Source organism: Denticeps clupeoides, chromosome 5, assembly GCF_900700375.1.
Source record: "Denticeps clupeoides chromosome 5, fDenClu1.1, whole genome shotgun sequence".
Classification (NCBI taxonomy): Eukaryota; Metazoa; Chordata; class Actinopteri; order Clupeiformes; family Denticipitidae; genus Denticeps; species Denticeps clupeoides.
The window spans coordinates 31,163,065-31,187,039 of NC_041711.1; the positions used below are offsets into that span (position 1 = coordinate 31,163,065).

At 42.5% G+C, this 23,975-nt stretch overlaps 1 long non-coding RNA gene across 3 annotated transcripts in view; it reads left to right on the forward strand.

Annotated features, from left to right (window-relative positions):
* Positions 1–23,975, forward strand: part of LOC114790055 (uncharacterized) — an 85,629-nt gene that overhangs the window by 7,119 nt on the left and 54,535 nt on the right. The window contains exon 3 of one of the 3 annotated variants that reach the window (XR_003749758.1): positions 14,254–14,322. The exons of 1 other annotated variant lie outside the window; for it this stretch is intronic. This is a non-coding gene — a long non-coding RNA (uncharacterized LOC114790055). Of the gene's footprint in view, positions 1–14,253; positions 14,323–15,710; positions 15,842–23,975 lie in introns of those variants that run through there. One more of the 3 variants, XR_003749756.1, reaches the window with a different exon arrangement.

Sequence of the window (23,975 nt, forward strand, 5' to 3'; positions counted from 1 at the left end):
TTAACCAGCATCGGTTACCGCATACTGTCATTGTTTTGGCACCATTGGCCTTGCTTAATCTGGGTAAGTGCATATATGTACACCGTACCGCTGCTTAACTATGCCTAGTAGTGAATATTCTTAGTCTGTGTGCTCAGTCCTTTCAAAATTTCAAAGGGACCTAATGCATTTGGCGATGTAACATCATAGTATTTAGAATGTAGTATAGTATGTGTGTAGTATTTAGTTATGTTAAAAGTTTAAAATACTATGATCATATTTTAAATGTTCTTTTTTTATGAACGTTTTATGTATTATAAGTATAAGTATTTAAATTGTTGGTCCTGAGTGGATTAACATTCCTATAATATATACACATTTTGTATGTGTAACATAAAGAAAGAATAGACGTACCCTGTCAAAGCATGAGACATAATTATTTTGAATTATTTTTTATACAAAAGAGAAAAGGAGTATTCAGACTTCTCACACGGAGCAACAGTACCGCCACAAAAAGAGGGTTTTTAATATGGAAATTTTTGCAAATATCTATTTAAATCTGCCTGAATCAATGTCTGCACCGTGTAACAAAACAAAACCAAAAAAAAATACATCAAAAACAAAAAGAACTGCAGACAAGATGCTGTGTTCTGTTTGCCCCGAGAAAAAAAAAAAAAAAAGCCTGGGATTAGCATGATAAAGAGCGCGCAACAATTAAAAGGATGCAGAGTGTACGAATCAAAAGGCTTTTTAAAATGAGAAAATGGAGTCTCTGGTGGGGGGCAGGGTGGGGCGATGGTGCCTTTTTCTGCTCACGTTCCTCAACTTGTTGGATGCGGCGCGTCGCGAAGCCCGAGCCTCCAGCTGTAGACGTGCCTAGCTTTGCCGGATGCGGGCAGTTTGGTGTGTGTGTGTGAGTGTGTGTGAGTGTGTGTGTGTGAGTGTGTGTGTGCCTGCGTGCTTGTGTCTTAGAAACACTGTTGCGGCGATAAACTGTTTACTCATGTCAACTGTTCATAGTTAATAGTTTAATTCATGTAAAGGTATGTTAGTGTGATATGGTTAATGTTATTTGAAATACTGACAAAAGGCATTAAGACATCAGCACATGGAAAATGTATAAACAAGACATACCTAAAATATGCCAGAAGTAAACATTTATGGATATGAAGAGCAAATATTGGTCTTTCCATGTTTGGTCTGTGGGAAGCGCAGCTGCGTCCGCGTGGCATGTTCCCGAATGGTTTGTGCTTCTGGAGAGGAGCCAGCAGCCAGAGGAAAGAGCACCTATTTGGTTTAATTGCTGCAGAGTAGTCTCTGATTGCCAGGATCCCTCGCCGGGAACAGCCCCAGCTCCCCTTTTGCCAAAGCGACAGACTGATTACAAATCAACTTATTGATTTGATGAGTGCAAGATGTTTGCTAAATAACTGCTCTCATATCATCTGCTAATCTCTGTTGTGATTAAAGAGGTAATCCCAACAGCCATTATTCCCGATGACACCGCCAGGATCTTTTGCTTATTAGAAGCTTAGTGTATCACCCCTCTTCACAAGGCGAGAGCAGTAGGGGCTCGGCCAGGGTCTGGTCCGTCACACAACGGCCCTGACCCCCCCCCCCCAAAAAAAAAAGAATTACAACCCTCTCTAAAAGTCCATTACCTTGTGTAATCACACAAAATGATTTTTCTTAAATATGATAATAAATCACGCCTTGGATCAATAGCCCAGCGACCAACTGCTATGCACTGATAACGTATCAATCAATATTTAGCATTTAGATTTTAATTACTACCCAGTCGGATTTGAGAGTCTTCTAACAGGGGGAAAAATATTATCTCTGATAAAAAACAGAGGGGAATAAATAAGTTGATAAAAAGAACGCGAGTCCTGTTTGCGCTCTAAGGCCCATGCCTCATACCTGTCATCTGCACAGCCCGTAAGGATACTGGGAAAAGGGGTGGGATTAACAGCCACCTTCTCCAATGCGGGTTGAGTCAAGTGTTTATGCATCAGTGAGGCTGTTAGGACAGGCAGTATGCTCCTAATTTTAGCATTTTATTTTCTGTATAAGGGTTTAATAAGCCAATATATAACAAGTGGTTGTGCATGATCTGAGCAATTGTTAATCACAAGCATTTACTAATGTTGTGTAAAAATCAAGAAGGACATTTAGACATAAAAAGGAACAAGAAAGCCACATCAATGTTGCATAAAACATAAGTTACTTAAATGTTACAAACTACAAATGTTATAAATTGCATAAATTGCATTGCTCTGCACATTAAAATATTAATTAATTAAAATATGTTTGAAAAGTATACATTGTTTCAGTGCACCACATTTCGTTATAGTATTCAAAGAGACTGGCTTGCACAGTTTGCAGAAGGCTGTAATCTTTTCTTATGGTTTTAACAGTTAAATCACTACTTAAACATACGACTACCAACTGTTATTCAATTGGATTGCCTGGAATATGCATTTGCAATCCTTTTTCTTAATAAAAGGATTTAAACGGATATATATAGAACAGCATTTGACTACCCTGCATAGAGAAGTTGCATGCCTGCTGCAAGTCCCAGAAAGACAACATTTGTCTCAGATCATCTCCTTGAATATTGGCTTAAATGCTGGACCATTATGGCTAATCAGTAATTACTGATGTGAAAAGATTACTGATGTGAAAAGTTTCTAATGAATTAGCTGTGATAATTCATTAGAAAATACTTTAATTGATTAATTATTTAATTCATTTGTTCGTTCGTTCAAAAAGATGCACTTGTTTTATTTCTGTTTTATTTTTTTTATGTTACTTAACTATTATTACCAAACAGACTTAAAAAGTGGAACTTTTCTTGTTTTTTTCAGACATTGAAAGTGCACTGTCAAGAAATCAAGCATTTCAAGCCACAGTCTTCTCACAGACGATGCAGTGTAATGTGTGCAGTGACGTCCCTGACTCACTATGAACGGTTTTCTCAAAAAGAAATCCAGTGAAATCAGAATCCACATTTCCTATCAAATACCTGGAGGAGAGAAACCTGCCGATCCCCGGGAGGGCTCTGGTTGGGGTGGGGGGGAGGCTAAGTGGAGCGGAGGAGGCGAGGCGGGGGGAGCCAGCCTGGGCTTAAGCGTCTCAAAGCTGTCTGCCGTCTGACCTCTTGAGGGTCAGCCGGCTGTCAGTTCATGGCTGGTGCATGCCGCCGATCTGTTTCCTCCAGTGCGACCTCCCACCTTTCCACAGAGGGGAGGCCGCTGCGTGCTCCCCCCTCGGTAGCCAGTCACCAACATGCCCGGGGTGTGCGATCCATCATTAGCGGATGAAGTCTCCATCTCGGAAAAAAAGCCCCGTATCGCAATTCGCTTTGCTAAGCGCATTAGCAGCTGAAACAAGGTTTTCAGTGTTTTCCTCGTCCTGTAACAGATCGCGGCCGAGGCCACCTGTACATGCCGAGAGCGCACGGGGCTCATGGACGGGATGTAGCGGCATGTAGCGCTCGGCTTTCCGAGGAACTCAGCTAACTGCCCAATCCCTGATAATCCGCACTAACTGATAGCCGGACTGCATGCCAAGCGACCTGGCATGGCTCGTGCATCCTGGGCAGATGCATCTGCTGACCCCCACATTGCTGTAATTGAGTGTCTTCAGACGTACCTGATTGGCCAACAGCAATTCCATACGACACTTGTCAATATCACAACAGCGTAATGGGAACCGGCCAATGCATAATATATATTTATTTAGGTATATTTAGGTATATTTTTTTCTCCATTGAGAAACCAGAAATGACAACCTCCCAGGGTCCTTCAGGAAATGGCGATCCGTGTGCATTGTCATGGTAAAACTTGGCAGCACTCACAGTTCTGACGTGGTCCGCGGACGTGCCCGGCTCTAACAAGACGTTTATGCCTCCGTAAACGCCCGCGGCCGAAACGGTGTCGGTTCCATGACAAGGTAATGATTTACAGCCGGAATCCAACGCTAATTCCAGGAATATCGCGGCCGGATGGGAACGATGCTCCAGCGGAGGGATTGGTGTTAACCTTACAGACGTTTTGGGGGGTTGGGATCATAAAAGCAGAAAAAAAAAATTCATTAGCCACACTGGATAATAGTAAAGACGGTGAGGAGCGGTTGAAAGAAAGCGGGATGGCGGCTGGGGGTGGGGAAGGAGGGGAAGAGACAGCATCAAGAACAAGATGACAGGCAGTTGCGGAGACAGGGCTGTTAGTTCATGTGGGCTGAGTCGACTGGAAAATTTTGATCACTTTAATTCACTATATCCAGCGCGGCCCCTCTCCCCGGCCTGCACTTTTATCAAGCCCTGTGAGCCCCTATTGATTTTTTTAGTTTCTGCCCAGGATAAGAAGACAGGGAGTTAGGGAGCGCCAATGACTGGAGAACTTTCCTCAGATTGCTGCTATTCTCCAGCTTATTGCATCCTGTCGTTTGTAGTTCCCGATGACGTCCAGTACGCCACGGCTGCTCCAGCCAATAAACAAGGTGACTAATAATGGAAGGGCCAGCAGAGAGGGGAGAGAAGACGGGCAAGCCTCAATGCACAGGGGAACGGAGACGGCTGCGATTCCAGCCCCCCGTACATTACGCCTTCAGCCGCCAGCTACCTGCTTCTTATTATGTAGCCACAAACATTGTTTTACGCTGTCAATTACTTGCATGCGGATTGCTAAAGTTCGCCTTGTAAACGAGTCTTTCATTTGGGGAAAAAAATAATAATATATATATATTTTTTTTTTTTTTTTTTACTTTACTTTTCAAGGGCTTTAAAAGCTACAGATGTCAAAATGCTATTTACTTCTTTAGGAGCTATTCTGTTTTAGCCTCGGAGGGTTGAAAAGAACATGGAAACGTTTTAATCTTAAATTTGTTTGAGTGTGTGTGTGTTTGCAGGTTTCCTTGAGAAAAAATAATTATTATAATTTCGCCACAGAAGAAATAATGAGCATGGCTTCATTCACAGCCTGCCGTATTCTTCTCTTTTTTTTTGTATGTGTGTGTGTGTGTGTGTGTGTGTGTGTGTTTCTGTCTTAGTAACATTTTTTGTCAGCAAAGTGCCCTACAAAGCACGTATATTGCAACCTTGTGGAGACATTTTACTGTTTTTTTCAAATAAATAACGGCTTGATTATTTATTTGCGGCTGCAGAGAATTCATTCATGATTAAAAGCATGCAGTAAGTAATGCATTTATGCTATCGTTTTAGTCCATTCGTTCCATGGCATGAGTGCATGTGTGTGTTTTAGGTTGTTTGTCCAGTAATTTTTGTAACAACGACTTTCAGTTTGCAGATATGCATTAGAATTCACTCGCAGAATAAGTGCTAACTTGGGTGAGATGAAAAGAAAGGGAAGGAATAGAGGTAGGAGAGACATGGAGAAAAGGGGAGGGAGGGGGCGAGCGATAGAGAGAGAGAGAGAGAGAGCATATCTCAGCTGAAACAGAAAAGGTTAGTGACAGTCTGATAAAAGATGTCTCCAAAACACTAATTAAAATTGAATACCCCTGCAAATGCTGCGCAACATGCAATCTCCAGGTAATTCATTTAGAGCAACTATCTCAGTGTGAGGCTTTATTTTTAATCGCTAGTGCTTCACTGTTCAAAAATGATCTTCCCTTTTATTTTATTTTCCCACCCGCTCATCTTGTTCTAGTCCTCTTCAGACTTTTCTCTTTAAAGCGACCCTGGTGTCACCAAACAAATAAATAAATAAAATTCAGGGGCGGGGGAAAGCGTATAACTTAATGTGTGCTATTCCTAAGGCACCGCCAAGGCTGTTCTCAATCGAGTGAAAGAAAAGATGCACGGCCCCTAATGTAAAGCTACAAAAACACTCTCCAGATCGCGTTACAAAAGCTTATGTGAATGTGCTCATGCAGGCATTCATCACAGCACCGAAACACAAGTTTACCTCCTCAGACTTTTAACGACTTACACGGTGCCTGTTAATGTGGAGATCATGTGTGTGACATTTCATGAATAAGTTCACTGGCCATTTTTTTTTTAGGACCACCAGGTTTTGGTGAATTTCTGAGACTCTAGCCTTGATATGCTGATGTAGAGTTGATTTCTTCTGGCTCTTCATCAGTGTGGTGTACTGTTAAACGTCTCATCCCACTGTCAGTGCTCAGTTGAGAGAATCATCCCTTTATAATAACTGACCATTGGTATATGGGTGAGTTGAACGGTTAATGTTTGATAAAGTAACTGTAACTATACACCTGTACTGTACACCTATAGGCTGCTAGGCGGATACGATGAAGTGGGCGAAAAATGCATTTCTAATAAAAGTTTCAGGAATTGTTTAATAAACGTGCATCAGTACATATAGGAATAAAGCAAATGAGATTATCAGGCCTAAGCATCGCTATAGTGTGATACATTTGATAACAATGCAACATTGTTACCTGTAATGAAATTTTGGGCATTTCACATTTTTCTAACACTTCAGTAAAATAATAAAAATAGAAAAATTGTTAAAACCATCCATATAGGTACATCATCTGTAATATGTGCATGTGAACACATACAAACACGTATTTCCAGCATATGTTGCATTTAACATAATTTTTTACTTTTTTTTTTGTTTTTTCTGAAATGAAAGTTCTCTCTACATATACATATATTTTAGATGCATGAAATGACAATTATATTTCTTTTCAAGGGTGGATTTCCTGAATGTACCAGTCTAATTCTGTAGTAGTACAGTTTTTACACTGAAACATGAGGAAGTGTGCTGCATCTGGATTTGCACACACTAAACCCCAATGACTTTTTTGGGCCGAGTGGCAGAGGTCTGCGAGATTCAGCACAGCATGTCCTTGTTGTTTAACTTGATGACTGCTGCTATATATGAGCTTTTAATGTGTTTTTCACAGCTCATCTTAGGCACGCAGGGTTTAAACCAGGACACCAGGGTGATGGGAGGTCACCATGTTTGAATTACACAGTCCCGGGGCTGGTGCACTGGCTTCAGGGCACGTCCCACTGTAGGTGAGTGGCTGTGCTGCTTCGTCAACAGATCTCTGTTGGGTTGACTCTCAACTGGCGCAATCAGAGATCTTCCCTAATCTCAGGCTCCGCATATGTTTGCCACTGTAGGGAAATGCTACAGACCTGACTGAATTAAGTAATATCAGTAATAATTAAGTAATAACTACCACCACCCTATTGAAACAGTATTTCAATAGACGGTACACTGTGTATACTGTTCTTCTGACAATAAACCAATCTTGAATCTTGTGTTTGATCAGTGTGCGTCCAAATGTATACGCCACCCAACCACAACATTAAGATCACTTACGGGTGATGGTGATGGTGATTGATGCAATGATATATTTCGCAGCAAGTGAGTCAGTTCTAGAAATTGCAAGGAAGGAACAGGGCCAAGAGTGTGGATCTGAGGGACTCTGACATGCCTGGTTCAGAACATCCAACATGCCAGGATGCTCTGTGACGTGCCTACTAGGTTAAAAAGGAAATCTGCCAGTGAATCAGCTACAGTGTCACTGGCACCCAAGGCACATGGATGTTGAATGTTCGCCTATTCGTTCTGATTCCACAGAGGAGTTACTGCGGGATAAGGTGCTAGTCACAATAGAAAGTGCCAGAATTCCTGCCGACCAAGTATTAAATCTCATCATGTAAAATGGTGCAAATGGTTACTGGAGGAACGTGAGTTCAGAATAACAAACCAGGAGTTTAAGACTTTGACTTGGCCCCCAAGTGATTGTGTTGGAAGTGGTTTTAATGCTGTGGCTCATTGTTTAGATCACTTCGCTTTTTAGGATTAAGCCAAGGCTCCACCTCACCTCGTCCAGCAGTAAAACTATCTGCTGCAAATGCTTTGGTGCATCTTTTGAAGTGGTTTTAATGCTGTGGCTCATTGTTAGGTGCCTGTAAATGAATTTTTTGCTGACTGCGGTATACATTCGATTTTGGCCAAGTGCAGTCGCATGGCAGGGCTGCGTGGAAGTTTTTTTTTTTTTTTTTTAAGCTCCGTGTTGTGACTGCGTGTTGTGAGTGCACAGGATCTGGAGTGACTTTCACTTCCTGCTGCCTGATGTCAGGGCCCAGTGCCCATGTGATCTCACAGCACCGGAGCACAGGGCGACCTTTGTGCCCGATGCACTCAAGGCTCAAATGATACCTACTGCTCTCAGTGATTAGCACAAGGGGTTCTGAATACATTATTCATCCGGTCATTCCATCCCATCTTTTTAAACAATAATCCCTTTTCTTATTGTTATAAGGCTTAGGGATTATTTTCTGCAGCAGCCGGGCTTTTCTCACAGGAAGTGGCCTCGGCGGGGGAAAAGTAAGCAGAGCACAGCTATAACTCATCATTTCTTCGGCATACCTCCAGTTTTGATCACCGTTTAGTCACGGAAGCTCGCTGACTGCAGCTCACACATCTTGCCCTTGTTTGGATGAAGCCCACCACTTATTCGCTTTACTGTACTGTATGTTTTTGAGTCAAAATGATCCCAGTAATGGCTCAATTACATGAGTAATCAGAGAGAAGAAAAGCCATTTAGCATGTGAGGAGGAATTAAGACTGTTTCCTGGAAGTTATGTCAATGGCTTGGTTAACCCAAAATCCTCCAAACGTATGATTATGACAAAAATAGTCAGCGACAACACCATTGACAAAACACGTTTTTCTTTTTCTCCTGCAACATTTTCAACTCAGTCCAGCATTGTTTTTGGGTATCGTACAGCTTCCCTATGGACCATATGAACTGTAATCATATTCGATGCGGTGGAGTTGCAGCCGAACATGTTCATTACGCTCCGGTTTAGTAAACAGGTCGGCACGTGCTAATTCAATAAAATGACTCATTGCTCACTGGAGGTTTTTCCCGGATCCTGTCATATATTCTGCAGATGGCTGTACACACGTTAATGCTCATTTTCAATGCGTTAAGTCACGGGTGCTTATGAGTGTGTCTGTTTTTCTTTCTTTTTTCTTTCATTTTTTTTGTTGCCTATTGTTCATTAAATAACCCGGACAGGGAAATGTCAAAGGCTTCTGTCAAATTCTTTTTTCCCCACCTCGCATGGCTCCTCAGCACATGTATTATTGACATGCTGCATCCAATCCTGCGTGCTACATGGAACTTTATCAATATTTCATCTTATAAAAGACAAGAGCGTGTTAATCAATGGGCTCCATGAGAATTGCTACAGTACAGCTTTCAGCGTTTCTTTCAGCTGGCTGGCTTCACACACAAGGAGAGTCTCTGTGTGCATTATGAAAATTAGATTTTCTGTCAGTGTTAAAACAAATCCGATAGCCATCGCCGGATGAGCTCTTTTCACGTTTTACAACAGAAGAGCCGCAATGTTAAAGAAAATGAGTGCATTGTGTTTTATTGATTTTAAATAAATAAAGCGCAAGACTAGAGTTGTAGTATAAAAGTCCAGTAGGGTAATAGTAGAGGTGAAGAAATGGAGATTGGGGGTAGGTTGTAAGCTATAAGAAAAGCTGCAGCGTTTTAATGTAAACTGTAATGCATTAACATCCAACTCAAGATGTCTGGAACATCTAAACAACGCCTGGAAGTGCCAGTCTACATTCAGTACATTGCATTTCCTTGTATTCATTACGGTTTAGTTCACATCTTTACATTTTACTTTTAGAAAAAGAGGTTTTTATTTTGCTGGACTTGACACAGTAGTCTTTCTAATCATGCGGAGGTACCTTCAAGTAAAGTCCTGAGAAAGCACAGTGCTGCTGGCACCTTTTTTCCAAATTTCATTAGATCACCTATTTAAAATGATGAATCAAATGCAACAGCAATGTCAGAAAGTTACGGTTTTATTTATTTATTTTCATTATTTTCTGTCATTTAACGTAATGTACTGAGCTGTGTGGTCTGCTCATTTGAATAGCCATTGGTTGTGAGGGACAACAGAGCAGTTTTGTCATACTCCTGACCTTTGAAGTGCACAAGGAAAAGAGGAGGAGGAGGAGAGGGAGAGAAAAAAGAAAACTTGGTCCAAGGTCAAGAAAGCTAATTTATTTCCTTCATCCTCTGCCGTCCCTGAGAGACGGACCACACACTGCCCATACAAGAAGCCTTTAATGTGGGGAAGAGTGCATGGCAAGGGGCTGGCGTCATTAGCTTCTGCATCTTTAGGTCATGCGTAACAGCACTGGTGGCTGTTGTGTGGTGAGGAAAGACAGAGAGAGGGGGAAAAGGAGAGGCCTGTCACAGTGTAAGAGATGAAACAGGAGTCAGCCGCCTCGTATCTTCCCTCCCACGGTCAAGTTCACATGTGTTGTTGTTGGTGTTTCATTGATTGAATAGGTTGGCTAGGTGGATACGTTCATGAATAGAGGCCTTGCAAGCACCACATTATGGTACCAGCAAACAGTGCAGAAAGGTGAAGGAAATAAAACTCTGGTACCTGAGAAAATATGTCTTTATTAAATGTAATGTGGTTTATAAGAATATTTTGTACATGTCAACATGGTGTGACAAGCAAAAAAAAAATTCCTTGGTGCGAGCCAAGTGGGTTTTCCTATATTATCATACCGTAGTAAATAAATGAAGCATGATAATGCTTCATTCCTGATACATGCTGTCCCGAGGATGAATAAAAAGCAGTCCGAAAAAAGATTTAATGCAAACCTACTGGACACCGACTGGCAAAAAGTGCCGATTCAGGTTCCCATCGTGTCCTGAGAGCTTCGATGCCGCAGCGGCGGAGCCGCGGGTGACGTTCCACCCAGCATCAGACGCCGTGCAGCGTTACCAGCGCTTTGTGGTGGTTACCAGGCACAATATGAAGAGAAAGAGGAAATGATTCCTTATTGTTGCCACCTCAAGGGCAGACACGGCACAGGAGTGAACGCTGTAAAGCAGTGGATAATCACAGCTCTTACCCGGCTATGGCCCCGAGTGGGAGAGAAGACATGGAGTGTCATTTTTTTAACTCTATGGTTTGACAAAAAGCAGACCCCATTATTTACTGTTTAATAGAACAATTAAGCTTTGTTGTGGAGACAGTGTTTAACCCTTTGTGACCTTATTCGGGTGCTGAGTGTACCATAAATGTTATGCACAAAAAATAGTTATTATATCCAATATATAGGTATTTCTGTAATATTTTAGTGGATTGGGTCCACTATTAGTGCAAACTGCAAACACACATCATTAATATGCACAACATAATATCTCCTAGGGTGCACAGCAGCTGTTTGCAACTATTTAGTTTTAAAATGTCCGACTTACAGTGTAGATATACAGTGTGCATGGTCTTTCGCTTTCACAGGTTGAGGCCTATAAATTAGCACCTCTCTGGGGCATATAAAAAATGAAATATGCGGCTTAAATAAATAAATAAGCAGTTTTTTGTTTTAATTAGCACCTGCGAGCTGTTTCCCATTAACACTGTGCGCATTGAGAAAATCTCGCAGCTTTTCTAATTAAGAAAAGTGGAAACAGATTAGATCGCCCCTTTGAACAAAGGTCAGGTATTGCTCCTTGGCTCGTTCCTCTGTTTGTTTGTTTGCCCGACACCAGGAGAGTGTCTGCCACTTCCTCTGAGAATGAATGTCACTTAAAGAATGGGCTTGTTTTGGAAAAAGACTTTTTCATTCTCATTTTTTTTTATTACACCCCCCTTTATCTACGGGCGAATTGACATATAAACACCTTCTGCAGCTCATCTGATGGACGGATCCATCTATCAGATCTATTTTTTTTTTTTTTTTTTGTTTAAGTCAGTGTATTCAGTGGTCCCGGCGTACACATGTGCCGTTGTAAAAGCAACTGAATGGGTTTTTAATGGTTTAATTTATTTATTCATTTATTTTTCTGCGAGACACGGAGGCATAGATTAAAGTTCACTGGATGGAAGATGAGTGTCAATCAGGTCATCTGTGGAGAAGCGGAGCGGCATGTCAACGTCGCCACAGACGAAAGAAAGGCCCCTACTCACCCTTCCTTAACCTCTCCCTCCCCATCATCGATTCGCCTTTCATAACCATTAGTCCTGCGTTCATAGCCATTCTGTGCAACAGGCAGTCTATCGATGTGATTTAGGGCCCCGCGCCCCTCCACAAAGAGCTCATTAAACACAAACACAGGTATAAATTCTTTAACTGAGTTCAAGTGAGTAGGAAACACATTCATTTCCACCATGAGCAGAAATCATATCCATCAACACGTCCAGTCGATTCCCGGCACCACCGGACCCTGTTGGAGGTGGAGTATGAATGCCGAGGAGATTGAGTAATGACACTAATGAAACACTTTTTCATTTTACAGAAAAATACAATTATTTGTCAAAAGCCACCTTTTAATGACCCCTGTGTCAGGATTACTGAGTATGACTTGCAGTTTAGTTCGGTAGGCAGCACTGATGAATTCTCTAACACTGAGCATCAGAGGGAATTTATAGGCCCCTTCCAGTGGCCTTGGGGACCAGAGAGCAACTTTTTCAAACTGGAAAATCAAGTCATTTTTTAAATATGAAACAATATATATTTACAAACAAAATGAATTAGAAGTGATTTTTTTTTTTTTTTTTTTTTTGGCCATCACATTCTTTCCACCCACTCAGCCCCACAAACCCAGAAATCAGTGAGGCACGCATGAGAAGTGGCTAACAAAGGGGGCCAGACGGGAAGGAGAGGACGACAGAATTTAATAAAGTTCAACAAGGCAGAAAGGATTGCACAAGCAGTGAATAGAGATTCTCTCTCTTCCCCCCTTTACAACTTCTGCCTACTTAAACACTTTTACACCCCAACCTTTTACCTCTGTCTGCGTGCATTCATCAAGGGTCGGCGGGGGAAGCGGCGCGCAGAAAGGATGGCTCATTCCGCTTTTTATTTGAATGTTGACCGAGGGTGGTCACCATCTGTGCAAACTGTCTGATTCTCCAACTCTCTGCGAGGTCATAAGCTGGGAGGGGAGGCCTAATCCGGCGCGTATCGCCAGTCTAGTAACGCTCCCGTGCCACCACGACTCCGATAGATAACATTTCTGCTGGCGTCTCTCGGCCATTTACGCCCCCTCCTCCTCCTGTTTTTTTTTAACCCGTGGCAGATTTGTTTCTCCTGTTTTCCCCCTGCCCTCTCACTCTCTTTCCAGCATTTACTATGACATCTGGTCCCTTTGTTTTACTTGTTGGGTGTCATAAATCTGTTCTCTTTAGTCCCCCGGAAAAGCCTCCCAGCACTTATGTGTGGTATTAACAGTGGATTTCAATCATTCAAAAGCTGCCACAAAGCTCAAACAGAGAGAGCCTGGTGAAGAGGGGACGCCTGGCATTGTGTTGCCTGATAGAAGTGTCTTTCAGTAAGAGGCAAAAATGCTTGGATAGTAGTATTATGTCAATAGCCCCCCACTCACGCCATATGAAATAAGTTAATGATTTCCTGCCTGTAATACATTTATGAATAGCACAGTGTCGCAGTGGGGTCACCAATTAAAACAGAGCATGAGGAAAATAATTGTGATTTGCAGATAAAATCTACTCTGGAACAGGAATCCTGCTGTGGAATTGTGCGGAGAGCTGTAATTTTCCACTAAAAAAGTGACATGTGCACGCAGAGTCCCTGTCTCGTTTGCTGGAAATGTGTTTTGGAAATGGTCACAATGCCTGTGTGTCCGACTTAAATTCCCTTTTTGAAAACTGCATTCATTCACCAAGCGACACAGCGACAGTCTTCTGCCATTTCCTTACAAATATGTAAACCATCACTTTCCGAAAGTTTGTCTTCAAAGCCACACTTTTGGCTGTCTGATAAACTTAGGGAGAGGCTGAATGGCCTTCCTCCTCGGGTTAATATAATGTGTCCACCAGGCCTTACAAATGCTTTTTCCATCCCAGCAAAATTTAAATGTGAATCCGCTCGAAAGAAACGTGAGGGCCCACGTGGCCACATGCTTAATTTTTGCACAGCGGCGTCTGGAGCCCATGACCACACAATCGGATAGCACGGGGGCTACCTTAAAGAGCCCCCTTAAAATTCCCACACCAGGGGTGCACATTCTGGGGATTTTAAAAGCTCACTTAAAAATGATCCACGCGAAGACACAAACCAGCTGAACGATTTCCTCTTATGATCAAACGGACGATACAGTCTGTAATTTACAGTAAACTGTATTTTAACAGTTGTAGTTTGCTTACTTTCTGCACGTCACACGATGGACGGCGTGGACTGGCAAAGAAAGATTATAATTCAGGTTGTTGATTGTGGTTTTGTATTAAAAGGATCATTATATGATTTTTTTCAGAAATCGCCACCCGACCCCCTGCCCCCCGAGTGACACCTTTGATAGCATAGAAGATGTTCCACCGCACAGGCAAGTGTCCAATCAGACAGACCATCAGTCTTGTCTAATCTGAACTTTTATGGGAAGAAGAAGAAGTAGAGAGGATGGATGGATGGATGGATAGATGGACATTGGTCTCCTGTCCCAGTAATAAAACGTCTAGACACCAATTAACATTAATTTCCTTTAAGAATTTGTGTCATCAGCCTGAAAGTGTCCCTCTGCACTCTAGAGGCCATTTCAAGATGCTCTCCTATCAATCAAGCCCCCCCCCGGCCCCAAGACCACTCTTCTTTTCTTAATTAAACTTTGTTTTCTTTTGTTGAGACCTTTTGTCTGGTGTCCTCACTGTAAAAAGTCCCCACCCCATTAAACTTCTTTTTATTTGCATTTAATTTTTATGTTGTTTCAAATGGATATGCTGTACAGCTCTTGTTATTTGAGATTTTGTACTGGATGAGATCTTGGCTGGATGTCTTCACGATCGCAAATATCACACGACAGAAGGGAGACCTTCTAGATTTAAATCAACATGGGCTATTAACCACAGGCACTTTCAATTCTTTGAAGATGAACATCTTTTGCGTCCTTCCTACAAGCCACTTGATGTTGAATCAGACTCGTCCTAAGATCCCATAAGACAGAAACCACAGAAGGAGGTCAGAAAGTGTCTGGATGCCTAATTCAATAACTGGGCATAATTTACAAGTCAAACGGTGGCAAGTTGTGCACATCCAAAGATAAAATTGTGTCTTTCATGTCCGCCGCCCGTTGACAGACCACTTTGCGACTGAGGCCTACGCTCAGCTCAATCTCGACGTGAACAAAGGGATGTAATAAATAGCCTGAAACTGGAGCGGTGAGGGGAGCCAAGGACCGTACTTCATGCGGGCGAGCCTTAAAACCCGAGCATATCTGATGAAAGACGCCACGCCAGATAATTAGCCATCGGCTACGAGGTGAGAGGCGGGAAGAGAGAGAGAGAGAGAGAGAGAGGGAGAGAGAGAGAAGGTTTGAAAAGTTTCACTCTGCGGCCAGGTTTAGCTCCTAGGTGACGTGGGGTGTGGTATTTCATCCAACGCAGATTAATAAGGATACGAAACTTGGAAAAAGATCAAAGCGCGTCGTCGCCGCGGCAACTAATTGCTCGGGACGAATGTTGAACTATCTTAATTGGAAACACAGAGGGGACGCGTCTCAGAGGCGGCTGTAAGAGGGGTGGGTGGGCAGCGTGTTGACATGAGCCAATCATGGGATCACTGATCTAAACACTCCACACTCCTGTCAGATGTCTGCTGGTATGTTCCAGGAGTCAACTTTTGAAGGCTACTGCAGGTGCCATGATGTCGGCTCTTGTGCCGTTGCTTTTTAAATTGTCTTCGCTCTCGTGTGTGTGCTTTAACCGGCTGCAGATGGGTCCGTGAGTCCATGTCCTCATCCATCACGCCTGATGCGAGGCTGATGCCTCTGCACAAAGACGTTACTGAGATTGGAAATGAAGGGAGGCCGATTGGCAAAAATCTATGGTGCGATAACAGGATGCCATGAGGTGAGTGTCTGTGTTCAATACTTCTGTTCATTCTTTCATTCAAAAAAAAATCTATCCTCTTTTCCTGTTAAACAAGGTGTTTTATTGTCTGTAGAAAAGCCGCTTTTCATTTTCCTTTTATTGTGGAGATCAAAAATCCAATTTTGTTTATCTTAGGGCAGAAATTGATACAGACCACAATAACATAATCCAATACTTAATGCAGCGATATTGATATGAAAACTAAAATCAGGAATTGAAAAACTCCATTATGAAAATACTGTGACACTACCAGACCCACTGGACATCTCTTCATCGGTGCAGCTACAGTAGTGGCACCAGCAACTGGCCACTCCCTGCACACTGGAGCCACTTAGCTCTTTCTCCACAAGATCAAAATGAAAGCTTTGCAATGTTTCAAAAATTAAAATAATTATTCTGGTTTATCATTGAAAGTCCAATGTGTTATGGCGCAAAACCTGCTGAACTTTAATTTATGTTTCATGATCTATCTGAAGTTGAAAATGTCAATATCTTGCCTTGCAATCAGGTCAACAAAATGATTTTTTTTTTCTTTTTAGATGTGCATCTTGTGTACATATTGTTGCTTTTTTTTCTTTACATTTACACAACCTTGCTCACAGTTCTGCATATTTTGATTGGAATCTTTCACTTAAGCAGTGGAAAATCTTGAAAAAGATTTTTTTAAATTTATTTCTGTATTTTTTTATTTTCTTGCAGAGAAATTAATAGAAATGTGCAGGCTACATATGTTTGTGCCTCCTGTGACATTATCCTTAAGGATCACATCAGTGGCTTCCTCTTAATTAATGTAATTTCTGCACTTCTCTTCATATAAGATCACGCTTTTGAGCAAACTTTGACATAATACATTTAGAGGCTTTTAAATTCATAAATAGCACTTACATCAACAGCCAAATTAGAACATTTTGTGAAAAATAAAGAGCAAATTGGAAACCTGCATTTCTTTGATTGAATAGGCATGCAAATTGTCTATTATAAGAGACTCATTTACATTTACATTTACAGCATTTATCAGACGCCCTTATCCAGAGCGACTTACAATCAGCAGTTACAGGGACAGTCCCCCTGGAGCAACTTAGGGTTAAGTGTCTTGCTCAGGGACACAATGGTAGTAAGTGGGATTCGAACCCGGGTCTTCTGGTTCATAGGCGAGTGTGTTACCCACTAGGCTACTACCACCCACAACTCACTGTTGTTAGAGACCGTTTGTGAAAGTTTGGTGGTTTTAAACATGCCTTACACAATATGACAGTAGGCTGTCAATGACATGAGTAAAGAAGGCAGAATGTGTAAAATGTGCCTTCACATGAGGTCAAATCCTTTTGGTGCTCAGAAAGCCCAGGTCCAGGATGTGATGTAGCTTTGGGATTCGGACCTTGTGAAAATGCCCTTTCATCTCACCCTGTAGAGCCTCTCAAAGGCATGGCATGGTGCCCTGGTTGCCATGGAAATTTGTGATTCACAGGCCACATTCATCCAGGGGGGGGATTTCTATGTTGCTGCTCTCAAAAGGACACAGCACCCCTCGTAAATAACAAATTAGGACAGGAGCTGTTTTTATGATGCTGAATATCAGTGCGAACAGATCATGGGACATGACTCGTAAAGATAACCGTTCACTGGAGCAACGGAAGAGGAATGTGTCTCGGCTCTTATTTGATGCGCACTGCGCTGTAAGATACAGAAGGATCAGGCCTACTGTCAGCCCAGGGGCAGCAGGCGATTACAGGCCGGAGATGATTTCACAGACGAGGGTGGAGAATGAGTCAGCAACAGCTAGGCCCCATGCACAAGCCATACACTCACAGCCGTTGGGTTTTTTTTTACCAGACTGAGAGGTCAGGCCACCAAGATGGAGTTTTCTTTTTGCAAGCTTTCACAAAAAAATACAAATAAAGTCATTAAGTAACATTTATCAAATGAATCCAACAAGGTTATGGACTCATGCATTATGACCTCATTTATTAATCCCTCTCCATAGACGTCTCCATAGATCTACAGCTGTATAAATATGCAAACAGGGATGGGATGGGAAAAAAGGGGCACAAATGCATAGCAAATGGAGCTCGCACACGGAAAACATGGAAAGCATGTAAAGAATTTCCCACTGCACATAAACATGCTTCTGTCCTTAACTTTAGTGGTACAGACATCATTATACATCATATGTGAACAACATAATCAACAATAATCAACAATAATCAAGTTTTTTTTCTCCAATTTGTTTCAACACATATGCCTGCATATTTCAAAAGTTGGCACAATGAAATTAATAAACATACAAAAACTACTAAAATGCATAAACAATGTAAAACAAATCCAAAAAGAATTGGACAGCAGGAGTTCTGTAAAAAAAAAAAATAAAAAAAAAAAATGTTCATTATCAAAAAAAAAAAAAAAATTGACTTCATGACACTGAGTTGTTTTTTTTACTGTGGCTCCTCCTGGAACCCTACAGCCTCCTGCCAGTTTCCCATGAAGATCGTTCTTTGGTTGTGAAATTATTATACCTAAATGATATTTTTTATTGTATAGTTGCATTATATTTTGATACTTTTATACTTTGTTTTTTAAATTTAAAATTTTCCATTAAAAATGTATTATCGTTGTAATGAATGAGGTACAGCTGTTTTGTCTTACATTCATATGAAATATGAAAAGGTAATAACAAATTCTAAGAAATTACTGGGCAACCATGCATTCATACCGGGCTTGCCAGCTTTTAAAAATCTGTGACAGATGTAAAGCATAACATTTTTTTAAGCGCCAGTTTGCTGGGGTGTCAAGTTGAGGTGTTATGGCTTTTTCAAAGAATTGTTCTGTCTAATCACTAGCGGTGAAATAATGAAAGGCTGTCAGTGTGACATTGCATTCTGGGAAGTGTGACCACGCTCATAAATCTCAGAGGTGATGCTGAGCAGCATTACAATGGGCCACTGTCTGACTGTTACTGCATGAGAGGTCACCAGCACAGGGTCCCGCTACAGCATACGAGCCCCCCAATCGCCTTTCAGGGTTATTCAAATTAGCAGCCACTGAAAGGTGTGTGCGTCACTGTCAGCTCAACAAACAAAATGCAGATCATTAATTACTCAGACCATACCAGAGGCCTCCCTACCGCAGGCATTTAAAAAGAGCTTCCAAATTAAAATAAAAATTCAGGTCAATTGTAGGCATCTGCATTTAATTCGAATTGATCCATTTTGTTAGTAGTTTAATAATACTAATTACAGATGCGTGATAAAAAATTTAAATGTGTCACAAGAAGAACATTTTCACCACTTTCTGTGACAGATTTTGATACTGTACTGGTGAATCATATTATTTACACCATTTCCATACTCATCTGCCACTCAGTGATGCTTGTGTTGTGGGGGTGTGACAGACACCACTGCCGTCAAGATATAAATGTCCATTATAGGATGAAGGTGATTGCTCAAAGTAACTTTGTGATGATTTCTTCAACTCTTCCCTCTAAACTCACCAGTTGGCCTTTCCACACAATTTCATGCAGTTCAGTTCCTTTTTATTTGTCACCCATCCGTAGCTTAATTTCTTTCCTCTGTCATATTTTGTACGCAATTGTTCATATTATAAATGGGATAAAATAATTTCATAGGTCTTTTCTGGTGTTCTTTGTCATGCTGTATATGTTACAGCAGCCTTTGTCGGCGGATAAAGCGAACTGGTTGTTTGGTTAGGTCTGACGTGCTTGATCTGCAGCTGATGCATTTTATTCCTGTGGCCGGGTGGCCATGGTAAAATTACTGTTGAAAGAGTATCCTGTTTTTTTGTAGTTAAGGATAAAAACGCTTCGCTCCAGTCCTCGGCGGTGTGGTTAGGAGTGTGTGAGTGGCGCTGGGTCCTGCACCTTGTTTATCTGCCTGCTGTGTACAGCCACCTCCCACTGAGGCGAAAGAGCTCAAACCAGCAGGGACACCTGACCAATACGTCTGGCCAATCTCGTCCAAAGACCTGCTTGCTTGTCATCTCCCCTGTGGCGTTTTAGATCCTCCGGTTTTTGGGTTAATTAATCAAAAATGATTTCTTTTCTCATTAGATATGCAGTTAGTTTGCAATCTGCAAAATCGATGTTTTACAGATGTTTCCCCAGCTTTTGTTTTTCCAGACGGGGCAGATTTTTATTGGGTATAGATTTAAAGAGGGTGCTGAGGGAATCTCACTGGCGTCTGAGCTAACCCAGAGCACAGGCAGGAACACACACACACACACACACACACACTGCACAGCCTTGAAATAGAGACAGAGGCCCAGACTGCCTTCAGGCCTCTCCTACTGAACTCACAACACGCTGGTCCCGTCCTTTTCCGGTGTGAGAAGATTTTGCCCCATTTCATCTTCATCATCGTTGCTACCTTAATGAGCCCCTCCCCACTTCAGGCGCCTACAGCGATAATCAGCAGCAGAGAGCTGTCCGAGTGAAATCAAAGATGAGTGGCGCTTACCTTAAAATCATCCCGACATGATGATGACCAGCTAGACTTCTCACCCGGCTTCCCCCTGACCTTGCATCCAACCAATCACGGCCCGAATGGCCGCTCGGCAGGCTCTGGGAAGCACACCTCGAACACGCTGCTGGCTTCAGCCTGATGGCTGTAAACGAACGTAATTTTGCATTTCCTGTCGTCTAGACACAACAGAGAAATCTGGCAGCGCCGGGCGAATGCACGCTTGTGGTTCCTGAGGAGAGGTTGGCACGGCTCGGCGCCAAACACTGCCCCCCTGTGAGAGGCGGAAAGAAAAGACTGGAGAAACAGGTGGAAGTGGGTTCGTTTGAGGACGAAGCCATGAAAAGATAAACTTTAGCAGATTTGCCTCCTCTGCCGGCCCTTTACAGTAGTTTAAGCTGCTGAGGAGTCCCTGCGCACTTCATCAAGCTTCATCAGAACCTCGGGTAGTTATCAGCATTTAATGAAAGCATAAATGAGCAGGTCACTTACGTCCTCTGGATGAACGTATTCAACCAGTAGGACTTTGCCCATATCTTACCAAAGCCTCAATAATAAAAAAAAAAGAATCTGGATCCAATCCATTAAAGAGCAGAAACGTGCTAAAGTCTGAATCTGCTTTGGTGGTTGTTTGAGACTCAACTGCAACATTAACTTGCGAAGCCCATGACCCTGAGGCTGCACCAGCTCTGAATGTTGTCAGATTTTGGTTTAAAGAACATGCCCAGTGGCATGCAATTTACATTTACATTTACAGCATTTATCAGACGCCCTTATCCAGAGCGACTTACAATCAGTAGTTACAGGGACAGTCCCCCCAGGAGCAACTTAGGGTTAAGTGTCTTGCTCAGGGACACAATGGTAGTAAGTGGGATTTGAACCTGGGTCTTCTGGTTCATAGGCGAGTGTGTTACCCACTAGGCTACTACCACCACAATTATGGTTCCATATGGAACTGAAAAGTTTGGGTTTGTCCAAAACAGAAATGGTATTTTTATGTTTCTGTTCCCATTGTCATCACCTCCCCTCTTCAGTTGGTAACCAGTTGTCACAAAACAGGAGAAAGTTCTGTTTTCAGTACTAGAACTATATAAAATTAAGTATATTTCCCTTGACAATACTGAATGAACTATGCCAAAACCAAAACTGGTAACCAGACTCTGAATCTGGATCTGATTCTGGAACTTTTGAATGTGAAAGTGAAGTGATTGTCATTGTGAAACGAATGTGTCCTCTGCTTTTTAACCATCACCCTTGGTGAGCAGTGGGCAGCCATGACAGGCGCCCGGGGAGCAGTGTGTGGGGACGGTGCTTTGCTCAGTGGCACCTTGGCGGATCGGGATTCGAACCGGCCACCTTCTGATTATGGGGCCACTTCCTTAACTGCTAGAACACCACTGCCCCCAATGACCCTATTACCATTTGTGATTTTTCCTTTTAGTTTTTCAAATTGTCGCGAATCGCTGCTCAAATTAGACAAATGTTCTTAAAATTGGTTTGTTCACACTGCATCTGGCATTAAGAACATGCGTTTACTTCCATTGGACCATCTCTGTTTTGTGGTGTGTGTGTGTGTGTGTGTGTGTGTTTGAGCAGGCCGTTCCACTCAGCTACACAGGAAAAAGAAGATGAAGCAGATGAGCCCAGGAACACAAACAGAAATTATTATTGATTTAATCACATAATCAGCAGCAAACACTTCAGGCCAAGATAGCAAATCCATAACCGCCTCGCCACATAACCACCCTTACAAATTTACCATCAAACCCCTCTGCGCACACACAGCAAACAGAGGAGCCAAGGGTCACCTTCAGTTGCTGGCAAAATATTGACGATCCTAATGCTTAAATATGTTTTTGAGTTAAGCGTTATCAATCAACGATAAGGGCTCGGCCGCCTGTAAAACATAACTCCATCGGCAGAGGGATTACAGAAATGCCTTTCTTGTCATAATCTAAGCACATCTATCAGACAAAAGGGGAGCGCATGAAATCAATTGCGCCAAAGCAGCCGCCTCTGCGAGAGAGGGAAAAAAAAACCTACGGTCCCCAAGTCCTGAGATCTTTAAGCCATAAACGCTTATCTAATGAGAGGCGAGAGGCCGGGCCGCTTCCCTCTCTCCCTTCAGAACACATGCGGCTCAATCGATGTCCTGCTCTGTGTGTGTTCCTGTCTGTCGCCGCTTATGTGCCTGCGTGTGTGTGTGTGTGTGAGCGTGCATGGTTTTGATTGGTTTGGAGGTGTTGAGATATCGCGTGACCCTTCATCAATATGACATGTCTAATTGTGCATCTTTGTCTGGGACGTACGGCGGCAGACGTCTTGAATGTTTTATTTACGTCTCATTTGCAGCTATTCATGTTGCGTTGGCATTATTTCAGAGGCGGAGGCGTGTCAGATAGTCCTGTAAAGGACGGAATTGTTGCAATGCAACGTGGTCCCTGAGATACACCACAGCAAACAGCCACTTTAATTTTCACCCATGTCGTTCCCTATGGTACCGAGCACAATCAACCCCCCCTGTCCGGCGTAGGTGTACCATCGCTGACGCACACTATCCATAGAAACATTTAAATCAGAGCTGCAAGTGCCCACGTTCCCATCCATCCTGCTGACGACCTCCTTCTCGGTTAAGACTTAACTGCATTATCTGCATTATTCTATAACTAATGGAGCTCCTTTTCCAAATTGTGCACCAGTTCTGTGTCAACAACAGGAAACTGTGAAGTGTGAGGACAACAAATAAATGACAAGTGCCAATCCATTATTTTCAGGCCTGAACTAATTTGCTAATTTATATATATATATATATATTTTTTGCACAAGTGGCAGATCTTTTAATTTACAGGAATGCTGCATTAAAAATAATGGCTCCGTTTAGACTGGCATTGATTAGTAAAAATGAATTAGCCGTAGATTATCCCGTCCGATCCCATTGCCCCACGTACAGTCATCTGTCTGCGGCTGTCCATCTTGCCTTGAGCTATGAAGGCATAATTGTTTACCAAAGGGTTGCGCCTCATTTGCTCCTGGAGATTGGGCCTAATTAGCACTAACTTGTCTAACACGGAGAAGCGCTGTCCACTTGGCTTTAATCTAATCTGCACTCTTTCAAAAAAAAAAACTAATGGGATCATTTACACCTCATTAGCATGTAATGTAATGTCTGCGCATTCATCATAATGATTGCTTATCATTTCACTTTGCAATATTATCTCCTCTAATGAAACTGTTCACACAACTGCCAAGAGAGCCTTAATTGGTGGTGTGAAATCACAGAGCAGCCGGCAGCTTGCTGCTACGTGTGTTAAGTTCCAATTTGCATGGGCGCAGGGGGGCAGGGCGTGACGTGCGCGCCCCGTGTACCTACACGTGTATGTGACAAACTCATTACTGTCTTTCTGTCTGTCCCTCACGTGTCAGTTTGGCCCGTCGGTGCATCGGTTCAAGTCTTAGTTCAACCGCCTTGGAACGTTATTCATGTGTTACTCTACCCATACGAGTCTTCATCGTATCCGTGGCGATTTATCTCCCCTCCGTCACCTTGACCTTCGACCTCCTTCACTTCTCGAGCTCCTGCGCCTGGGTGTGATACTCATGTCTGCTGCGGTGCGTTTGCTCTCAGGGGTCTGGTAATGGCA